General features: G+C 42.9%; 1 long non-coding RNA gene across 1 annotated transcript; it reads right to left on the bottom strand.

The window, feature by feature from the left end:
- Positions 1 to 2,288: 2,288 nt before the first annotated feature.
- Positions 2,289 to 9,546, bottom strand: LOC142571147 (uncharacterized). Its single transcript, XR_012825780.1, has 3 exons — positions 9,367 to 9,546; positions 7,683 to 7,819; positions 2,289 to 2,527 (listed from the first exon to the last, which is right to left on the bottom strand). It is a non-coding gene; the product is annotated as an uncharacterized LOC142571147 (long non-coding RNA).
- Positions 9,547 to 10,532: the final 986 nt, after the last annotated feature.

Here is a 10,532-nt window from a genome sequence, read left to right as displayed (position 1 = left end):
GGGTTGTTGGAGAAATATGGGAGAGGCCTTTGCCCTGCAGTGGGCGTAACCAGGCTGATGATGATGATGATGAATTCGTGGTTATTCATGAATCACACGAAGTGCGTTTGCGAAGTGCAGCAAGCTCCGCAACAATTGACGTTGTCTGGTGACAAGTTTTAAACAGAATCACGGCGGCTTTTGCTGCGAAGATCACGGCTTCTGCAGATCCGCCCACTGTGGCATGAGGGGTAATAAACACGCCGATGAAGCGATTCATAGGGCTCACGTAGATGGCGGGCAGGAACCCATCCCGCTATCGAGAATAGATACCGCCAGAAAGGTTTGCATGCTCGTGCGCGATGTCACACGATCCGTGCAGAAGACGCCAGGTTTCCGACATACTCGTCTGCACCGCCCGGAGCTATCCCTCCTACTTCACATTCCATAAGGACTATGCCGTACCAAGGCAGCTGTGGTCTGGCGACTGTAGCTTGGAGTATCCTTGGCGAATAATTTTCCTAACAACATCGGAATGGTCGGCAGTGCTGCCTGTAACAGTTTCGGCAGCAGGGAAAGCATGTCGCCTGTCACTGTCCCCACGACATCTACCAGAGAGAGCCCCTCGCGACAGCGTTGGCATGCCTCGACGACCGGCCGCTTTCTGAGCAGACGATCTTGGAATGCCGCTTATAGGGCATTCACAAGAAGGTGACGAAGGCGCTACACTCTAAATATTTTAACACCCTTAAGGGTGTAAATGACTTGTCCCATGGGTGACACCCTTTTTGGGTGTATTGCTACACCCCAAGCAAAGCGGTACAAATTAACACCCCACAAAAGAAGGGGTGTTAATATGACGTCACCTCGCCTATGGGTGTAAAACAAACAACACCCTGTCTATATGGGGTGTAAGACAGACACCACCCTTTCAATATGGGTGTAGCATGGACAACATCCTTCCAAAAGGGTGTTATCCCTGCAAGTATTTTAGCGTTCACTACAGCCATGTAGTTAATGGGCAGACTAGCTGTTGTGAATGCTGCCTAGCCTTAGCTATGGTACTACCTTGTTCAGTATGAGCCAGAATCTGTGAGGCGTCGTCATATTGTGCTTCTGGTCCGTCATGTGGTAGCATAAGGTGCGACCCTTTCAGGCAAACAATTTAAGGTTTCGCCATTGCAGCAAGGCACACACGCCAGGCTTTTCGTAATCTTCCTCTGCAGTGATAGTACACTGCCGGCAGGATGCAGAGCGCAATAACAATGCACGCTGCACTAAGGACACAGGATCTATCGCACCTTGGTGCACCAGTACTTATAACCCCGTGGAAACAGCACACAGCCAAAAGCATGCTTACATGCATTTCTGAAATAATTAAAAACCTCCACTTGGTCAAACATTTTCGCAACACCAGCTCGACCAGGAGGGAAAGACACCACAGCTCGTTGTAGCTCATATTGAATGCAATAGAGCGCAAGCAATGCATGGATTGGCGACGGTAACAAGTGCAGCACAGAAGCATACGTTTGCCTGTCAAGCAGTTTTTTGCCGTTTTAAGCACACATTTTATATTGAGCACAAATTTTTATTGAAACGAAGAACATACACACACACACACACACACACACACACACACACACACACACACACACACACACACACACACACACACACACACACACACACACACACACACACACACACACATATATATATATATATATATATATATATATATATATATATATATATATATATATAGGTGACTGCAAAAAACAGCAGCACATCTAAATGAATATTGAATACATAGTAGTAACATGAAGACGACAAACAAAAGCCATCAGCCATCAACTGCGTGGCAAATCTGAGTGCAAGCTATTCTCTTATCAAGTATACCAGTAGGCATTGCGACTAATGTGCTCCCAAGATGTATAAGACATTAGTCATTACAGACGTGTAAGGACATGACAATCCTGGGATGATTATGTTCTTGAGGTTTTTTTCCCTACTTTCCATCTTTTGAAACGTGTATACTTTAGTCATGAAAACAAAAATGCTACAACTGGTGTGTGATAAGTTTTGCGTCTTATTTCCTAGCAGCTCATTAAAACGAGCCACGATGACAAATTCAAATGCTGTTACCTCATCACACATTCAAATTTCTTAAACACAAACAAAACCAGATAGGCATTAGAGTGAGCATCACTTAAATGCATTACACTGGTTTAAAGTTATTGCACCACTTTGTGCCAAGTAAAAATGTTAAAAACATCAAAAATGTTAAGATTCTACGGCCAACCGTGAAAACTAAATAAAAAAATCATTAAGCTTTTTTAAACGGATACAGGAGCTTTACAACTGGCTGTCTTGGTGATGGACACGCAGATAGATGAGCAGCCATTCCACTGAGACGAGAATGTTGAGGGCTTCGCATGGAAGTCTGCGAGACACTGCAGAGTAGTTCTTGGTCCACATGAAGGAGGTTGCTTGCATACACGTCTGGGCCACCATACTGAATGCATGGTGTTACCGGAACCTTTTCCCCCTGCATTGTGGTAAAAAAATCATGGTTAAGTTTACACGATATTTAATATGCAAAAAAAGAGGTGAGGCATGCAGACAGGACACGAGAGTAGAGAAGTGAACACGAACGCGAGAAACATGAAAAATTTCAATAAATTGTTTTACTAGATAAAATTCTTATACTATGTGTGACTCATTATGAGGGTTCATAACCGCAACATATTTAATATATAAGCAGGTAGAATTACCAGCTTGGTCAGTTTGTACAAGCTCGTTTGAGGCAAGAAATCGAGTTTCACAAACACAACCTCAACATTCTTGATTGGAAAAGGAACACCTCAGATGACATGCAGTCCTGTGAGTGGGAATTGCACAGTTGAAGAAAAACAAATTAAAACTCACAGACCGATCCTGAAAAAGGAATAAGCACCTGCTGCTGCAAAAAGCGAATTAATTGATAGGTTTTAGTAGCACAAGGGCATCTTTGGCCAATGAGCGCCAAGTCTATACTGCAAAAGATAAACTTAGTGCATCTTTACAAAGCAAATATATAAAGATGAGTAATGCCTCTCTGCACTACAGTTGCTTTGCTCTAGCGTGAAGTCATTTTAATGCAAGCACACGTACATACACGCGCTACACCCAAGTGTAACAGCTGCAGAATTAAAATTGGGCAGCAACAAAGTCGTAACCTTTAACCATTGATCCCAAGCTGTACGAGTGACTGGAGGTAGTACCAATATCGCCAATGAGGAGTCGCACTCTTTCTGCCCGATGTTATGCTGCTCTTATTGTCAAAGACGAGTTACAGTCGGCATTGAGGGAAAGCTGCCCCCAAGAGCAGCTCTTATTTTTGTGTTATTTCTAACCAGAGACCAATGAAGTAATATATTTTTAGAATGAGAATAACACCCAAAAATTGAGTACGTAAAAAATTTGGAAAATTTGGTACATTTTTCCGGAATTAACTTGGGGGTTAACGGCTAAAGCGGCAATCCAGAAACTAGAACAAGTTTTGACATGCTTGCTACCAGTGAATGCTAGAAAATATGTTGGCATTCTGTAGTTTTGTCTAACAATGCAAAATGGATTCTTAATAACTAAGGAAATAAATGGAAAAGTATCATGAAGTATATTTCGTGAATGTAATGCAGAATCACTCAACTTCTGTTACTATATAATCTCCACTTGATTAACCTGCACTTTCTGAACTAGTTCAGGAGGTGCTACATTTCACTACTCATTCCACCAGTTCAAAGTGGCAGCAACTGCACGTTGTGATTTGTTTTACTTAGTGCAGGCTTTGTACAGGGCGAGTTCACAGCAATCCCTGCACTTGGCCGAAAGGTAGTGCATGTTTACGCAGCAGGTGTGGTGCCGCTTCTGCACGAGCGAGGTGCAGAAGTCAGAGTTTCATACAATAATTACTAAAGGGAACTCTGACGTTAGTGTCCACAGGAGATCAAACAAGAACGGCTGTACCAGCATGGAAATTATGGGAAGTACATGGATTTGCCTAAACGTCGTCTATTTGGCTTCAAACGGCTTTGTGACTTTGTAAACTAGTCATTTTCAACAATATACTGCGTAATAAATAAATAAGCATTAAAATCGTCCGACGACAGGATTCAAACACAGGAACTCTAGAACAGAAGTCTGATATTGAAACCATTAAGCCACGGAGGCATGTAACGACAAGCAAGTGCAACGACCTGATGAATTTATCGCGGGCATACCAGTGCCTTGAGACGCTTGGCGCCTTTCGATTTGGCCACCTGGGCAAGCTCAATCGTTACAATTAATAGCAATTATGCGTGTTGGCGCCGTCTTCTGCACTTCGAAGAGCATAGACTGCGCTGAAATTTACGACAATATTTATATGGCGTATAATATACGAAGCCACAAGAACGCCTGAATTCACAAGCACGAATATCAGACAAATCCATGTGCTTCCCATCATTCCCATGGTGGTACGACTGCAGCGTCAGAGTTCCCTCTAGTAATTACTGTAAGAAACTCTATGGCAGAAATAACCGAAGTGCCTCGCATTTTCTTCTGGAGCAATAAACTAAGTTTTGCTGGTCCCATAAATCTTACTAGTTATTAATTCCAAGTTTTAGTGCAGTCGCATGTCTAGTAGGCAAATGCGGTATTTTGCATAAACATTGCAAAGCCAACTGTGATGAATATTCACTCTGGTAAATTGTTTATGATCGAGTAGCATAGACTACTGAAGCAATCTCTGGAAGGCAAGTGAAGTAATTTTCTTATTAGCAGCCTTTAAACAGCATTCGAGCATATGACACATGCACCTCAGATATGCAGATAATATTTCCTTGACTCAGCAAGAAGCGATGCTTCATGTTCCACGAGGCTACTTCTATCAAAGCAGTATTGGTGCTCTCTAAAAACAATGCCAATGCAGATGATCCAAATATTTTTCAGGGGCAACAGTTATGCCTGAAATCATGCTAGATTAGTTTTTTTAAGCACATGCTCAGACCATGTTAGAAGTGCTTCTTAAAATCCTTCTATTTATTAGACTAGTCATATGTCTGTACACAAAGGCTACTAATTAGGTCCCATGCTATATCATCATCTTAACAAAAACTTCACTTAGTAATACACATGCTGTGATAAGATTTGAGACCACATTGAGATGCTGAACAAGGTGAATTCATTATTTTTAAAATGAAGCTCCTGTTCTTCCAAACGAGAAGAAAGCATACTGAGGGTCAAACTTTTTCTGAATCACAGCTGGAAGATGCCAGGGAAGGCACGTGGAAACTTATTTGTAATTTTCTATTTAAATGTAGAAATGATAAAGGGAAATGAAAATGGTAAAAAAAAAAAACCATGCATGGGGGAAGAACGAACCTACATCCTTTGCATTAGGCATGCGATGCACTAACCACTGTGCCACCGAGGCAGCATTCAACCGTCCACAATGGCCCCTCAGATTGTCGACGCTCGAACACGGCCGTAGTACCACAGTGGTTAGTACATCACATGCGTAATGTGAAGGTTATGGGTCCGTTCCCCACCCACAGGTGGATATCTTTTAATCCACTTTCACTTACCTACAATTCATCATTTCTATACTTCATATAAAAAAACTTAAAGCATGTTCCTGTATGCTTTCCTTGGCCTCATTATCTGCTGGCTTTTTCCAGTTCTGTTACTTCCAACACTTATACATATTCTAATCTGGTAAGTAAACAGTTTTGCATGATGCTGGAATGCAATATAAAACATTATTGCAGGGCCGTGTTCTGTAGAATGCCTTACATTGCCCAGGCAAGATGTATTAATGTCAATCTGAAAAAAAAAAATTCCCACTCTAGGCAGAAGTGCTGTGTACTGCTGTGTGCAACAGGGTTTAACGAAAACAACTTGTTCAGAAATAAAGCCACCAAACAACGAGGAAATATGAAAACTCAATGAAAATTTGTGCAGTTGCATGTTAAAAATTTAGCACAGCAACAGATGAAGACATAATGAAGGAAGCGCGAGGATGGTTTATTTTGGACACACGAGGCAATATACTTGAAAGATGCATATGAGCTTACACGTGGAGAAATATTTATGTAGCAGCTAAACTACGAACAGGCCTAGAACACACTGATACAAGGCGTCGAGCATGCAAATCTTATCATGCCCTTAAGTCAAAGAAACATGGCAGTTTCTCATGATTCTCTACACATGGCTGGCTCACACAACTTAACCACTTCTGTATATGCCTTGTAATTACCAGGTGGTCTGTATGACATGTGCAAGCTTTAAATATGTGCAAGTGCCACGTAGCTGGACAGCACCAAGGTAATGTCGTTTGCCATCGTTTTGAGGAAGTGAAACCAATTCTTGCATTTTTCCTAATTAGGTAATTAGTTATTAACGATTACTTAACTGCTCAAATATTATATTCAAAGCAAAAGTGTCAGTGCGAAAATTGTAGAGCGTCCTGAAAAATTCCCAATCCAGCTTTCTACTGCTCAATAGGTGCAACACATTTGTTTTTTAAGCTTGAAAGAAGCCAGTGAACACATGCAAGAAGTGCCGTGCAACTAACCGCTCGTGCACCTGAACACCATTTGGCTCCTCCTTTCATGCTTGAAAAAAACTTTTTGAAAAGAATATTTTAGAAATTGATTAATCATTATTGACTATGTTTTAGGCAAAATGCATGAAATAGTGTGACTGCCACCTCCATTTTCGGCGACACGAATTGACTCCATTTTCATGTCCAAATCCAGCTATACATGGTGCGTGTTTTGAGCTGGTTCTGTAATTTAGGCTGGTTTTGACTAATTGAAGCTTCGGACCCTAATAATGGAGTGAGCCTAAAAAGAAATTGGTACATAAACGGTCACTGGCAGTACTCCATACTCCTTTAACTTAGTGCGAAGTGCTTCTGAGCCAAGAAGTCGGTAGTTCTAAGCAGTATTTCTCATTTTGACCTGGTGTTATAGCTCACTTACTATGATGCCATGCTGCTCAGTCATGCTGGTCCCAGCTTCAATCTGGGCCATGGCAGCTGCCCTCCAATGAAGGTAAAATGCAATAACGCTTATGCGCTTAGATTCAGGTGTACATTAAAGAAGGCCAGGTTCCCAAAACTTGAGGTTGTGACTTTGGAATGTAAAAGCCCATAATTTAATTTTAAAAATCTAAAGGTGCTTTATTAGGAGCAGGGGCATCATTTTGAGCTTTTACTGCACTGCCATGGCACCAAGAAGCTCCAAGTAAATAAAAACAATTTCTTAGACAATGTACATATCTTGCAAACACTCTCTTCATGCTATTTACAAACACTTCTCTTCATGCACCTCTGTTGCTGTTATATTTAGATCCGTATGCCAAAGCGGGTTATGATGTTAGAACATGTTTCAAACTTGTATTTTTTTACCGGTTTAAAGTTGTTGGTTATTTTGCATCTCATTGTGTGTCGAACGCACATTTCAGTGCATCAATTTCTTCAGAAAGTGCACTCCTCTTTATTTATTTGTGCATGCAAAAAGGGTTCAGGAGAACTGCTTTCTGAAGATCTGTATAACAAGCAAAAAACAATTCTATGTAGGCTGCACAAAGAGAAAGGATTGGTTTATAAATATGTTATTTAGTTCTTAAAAAAAGAGGCAGCTGTCAGTATTCTTTTCCAAAGTAAAAATTGCCCCTACCTGGCTCTGCTTCATTTTCCGATGTTGATGGTCCATTCGGGAGCACTCAACTGATAGGCTGCACTTTAGCGATGTCGGGTGTGCTGTCACCAGGCCCAAGGTCAATCGACATCCTCACCAAAAGTCGAGTCCAAACGCTATAAAAGAAATATCTCATCATTTTGCTATCAGTTTTGTCATCTTGCGTGTTTCACACACGGCCGTCAGTGAAATATTTCGTCACTTGGATACCGAAAGAAATTCAAGCATTTTCTGGCAGCCAAGCTGATGATGATGATGTGTGGTGTTTTATGGCGCAAGGGCCAAACCTGGCCCTTGCGCCATAAAACACGCTCTTTTATGTCATGGCGCCATAAAAGAGCGCCATGACAAGTGGTTATGTTGACGATGTATTATGGAAGATGTGACTTGACTGTAAACTGGCCTAAAAATTGTCGCTGTAAAGTGCGTAAAATCTAGGTGCTATAAAATTATGGCGATCACTAATGACGAATACTAAGAACATTAAAATCCATCGTGGAAGAATGATGCAAAATAGAAAATATATAGGATGGTAAAATTACTTGGAGCACTGCTGCCTCGCCAGAGCCCTTGAAACACAAGGGCCTAGAGGCATGTGCTATACGAAAGAGCTATCACAGCGGCATCCCCTGAAGAGAAGACGGCAGCCAAGCTGAATACACAGTAAATGGAGAACATTAAAGAGCAAATGCAGTTGTCACATTAGATTGATCAAGTACGGCAGAAATGGAAAATAAATCAGTGATACTGTGTCTGTTGGCTTTGAATGCAAGAAACGTAAAAACAGGAACTTGCAGCCACGCCACTTTGAATTTCCCGCGTTTGCTACACCTCACAAGTTTGGCATCGTCCGGTACTCGGGGATAGTAAGCGCCTAAAATCAAGATGAACGAGCGTCGGCATAAATTAACAGGATACTTAAACGGGCAATATTGGCGCATAAAACAACTCACGTAGCGAAGCTACTGTCAATTACCCGATGACGCATCTGCGGGCGGTACGGTTTGGGCGAACAATTCAAAAAGGAATGAGAGTTTCACTTGTTTCACGCCTACTAAGCTAAGACAGAATTTGAGTTTCTTACTAAACTATACTGGATATTTACGCTCCGAATAAAACGCTGGAATTTTGTTACGTCACATTGCATACGTATGAAAGTGAGGAAATTGCTTTTATTGTATTCTGCCCAGACGGCATGCAGCAGCTACCACTCTCATGCAACAAAAGCATGAAAGTGGTACTCGTGACACCGAAAACAAACATATACAGCGCCAACGTTACGCCCCTTGGAGTTGGAACTAAGCACGATCAAGCCAGTTAGTTTTCTAGCTTTCATAACGCCATGAACACGACCAAACATCGAGCGAAACAACTCTCTGCTCTCGAAAATTATTACCGCTTCCATTTATATACCTATCGCTGCCACAAGCAAAAGTCAATGGGCTAGCTGTCCACAAGGCGCAGATCAGACTGACAGCAACATAGTACGGTAACGTAAAACAATTTCCACGCTGACTTAGCAGCCGCGGTGTGCTCTAAGTGCCAAAGTTGTCGTTTGCCGCTCGAAATTCACACCATGATGACTGGCACTGCATCTTTCACATGAAATATTGCACGCTTTACTCCGGAGCTCAATAGGAGGGCGAAACGCATTTGCACGTACCTGAAATCCGCATGCCGGAAACCCGTCGACGCTTCCGAGAACGGGGCGCACAGCCGTACACCCGTACGGCGGCTTGACTTGGACGTGAGGCACTTCTATCAAACATTTCACATGCGACATGTTTCACACCGATTGCGCGAACACCAGAAAATGACGCAGGCCGCATTGCGACGCCGCTCAGACGTGCATCCACCGATGAGCTCTGCGCGCGGATTGCAGAGAACAAAACCATACAACACGTTAGGCGCGAGACGATGGCGGCTCTCATTGCGGAGACGAACGTGAAGCGGACGAAGCAATGACGCGCGAGTGAATGTTGCCAACTGTTGGTTCCGCGTTATGCCGGCGGTGGTGGCTTTAGTGGCGTGTGTTGCGGCTGTCTAATTTTTTATTTCTTTTCCCCAAACAGTATAGCTAAAACCAGTTCTTTGTTTGAATTTTTAACTGTGTCGTTTGGCATTATCTTTGTCTTTTTATGCTATTAAGCGGCCAATTATGCCCTCCCAGGTTCGCGCGCGCCACCTTCGCGCGCAAATCTCAGAGGCCATAAGACAACTCGTTAGGAAATGCCGCTCTTGTCGTTGTTAACGTTTCATCATCGTTTCTTCAACTGAGATAGAGAGGTAGTGTCCCTTTTCCCGGAGTTTGAAGGGGGCGATCAAGACGGCATCGCTCAGCGGGGGGCGGGGGAGTAGGTTGGTGTTGGTTCTTATCGCGAAATTCGCGAACCCTGCGATTTTTTATTATAACGTAAGCATTTCTATACTTACCCAACAAGAAAAACCATCCATCCGTCAGTGCGTACCGCACGATATCTTTCAAAATATAACCCGCAGCAGCGAGTGAATTCACCTTCGTGCTAGCTCTCGCTTCAACGCGACCGAAGCAGCGAGAACACTGCGCTCACGAAGCTTTCAGCTTATGCCGCACTATGCGCTTTTCGCAGATCACTGTCAAGATAGGTGTGCGCGCGTCTGTTTTCAAAGCGAAGTAAAGGTGAGAACACAGCCCGTGAAGTTTTCAGCAGTGGGCTCACTCTGTCCACAATGCAGTTCGCTTTCAAGATACGGTTCGCGCGGCCGTGCCACAAGCAGCCGCCGCCGGAGAACGGTTGATAATGGTTCGACGCGGATGAGGAGGGCTAAAAAGCGATAACGGCTCAAAAC

Source organism: Dermacentor variabilis, chromosome 2, assembly GCF_050947875.1.
Source record: "Dermacentor variabilis isolate Ectoservices chromosome 2, ASM5094787v1, whole genome shotgun sequence".
Classification (NCBI taxonomy): Eukaryota; Metazoa; Arthropoda; class Arachnida; order Ixodida; family Ixodidae; genus Dermacentor; species Dermacentor variabilis.
The sequence above is the reverse complement of the archived record's forward strand: the minus strand, read 5'-3'. Positions and strand labels throughout refer to the sequence as shown.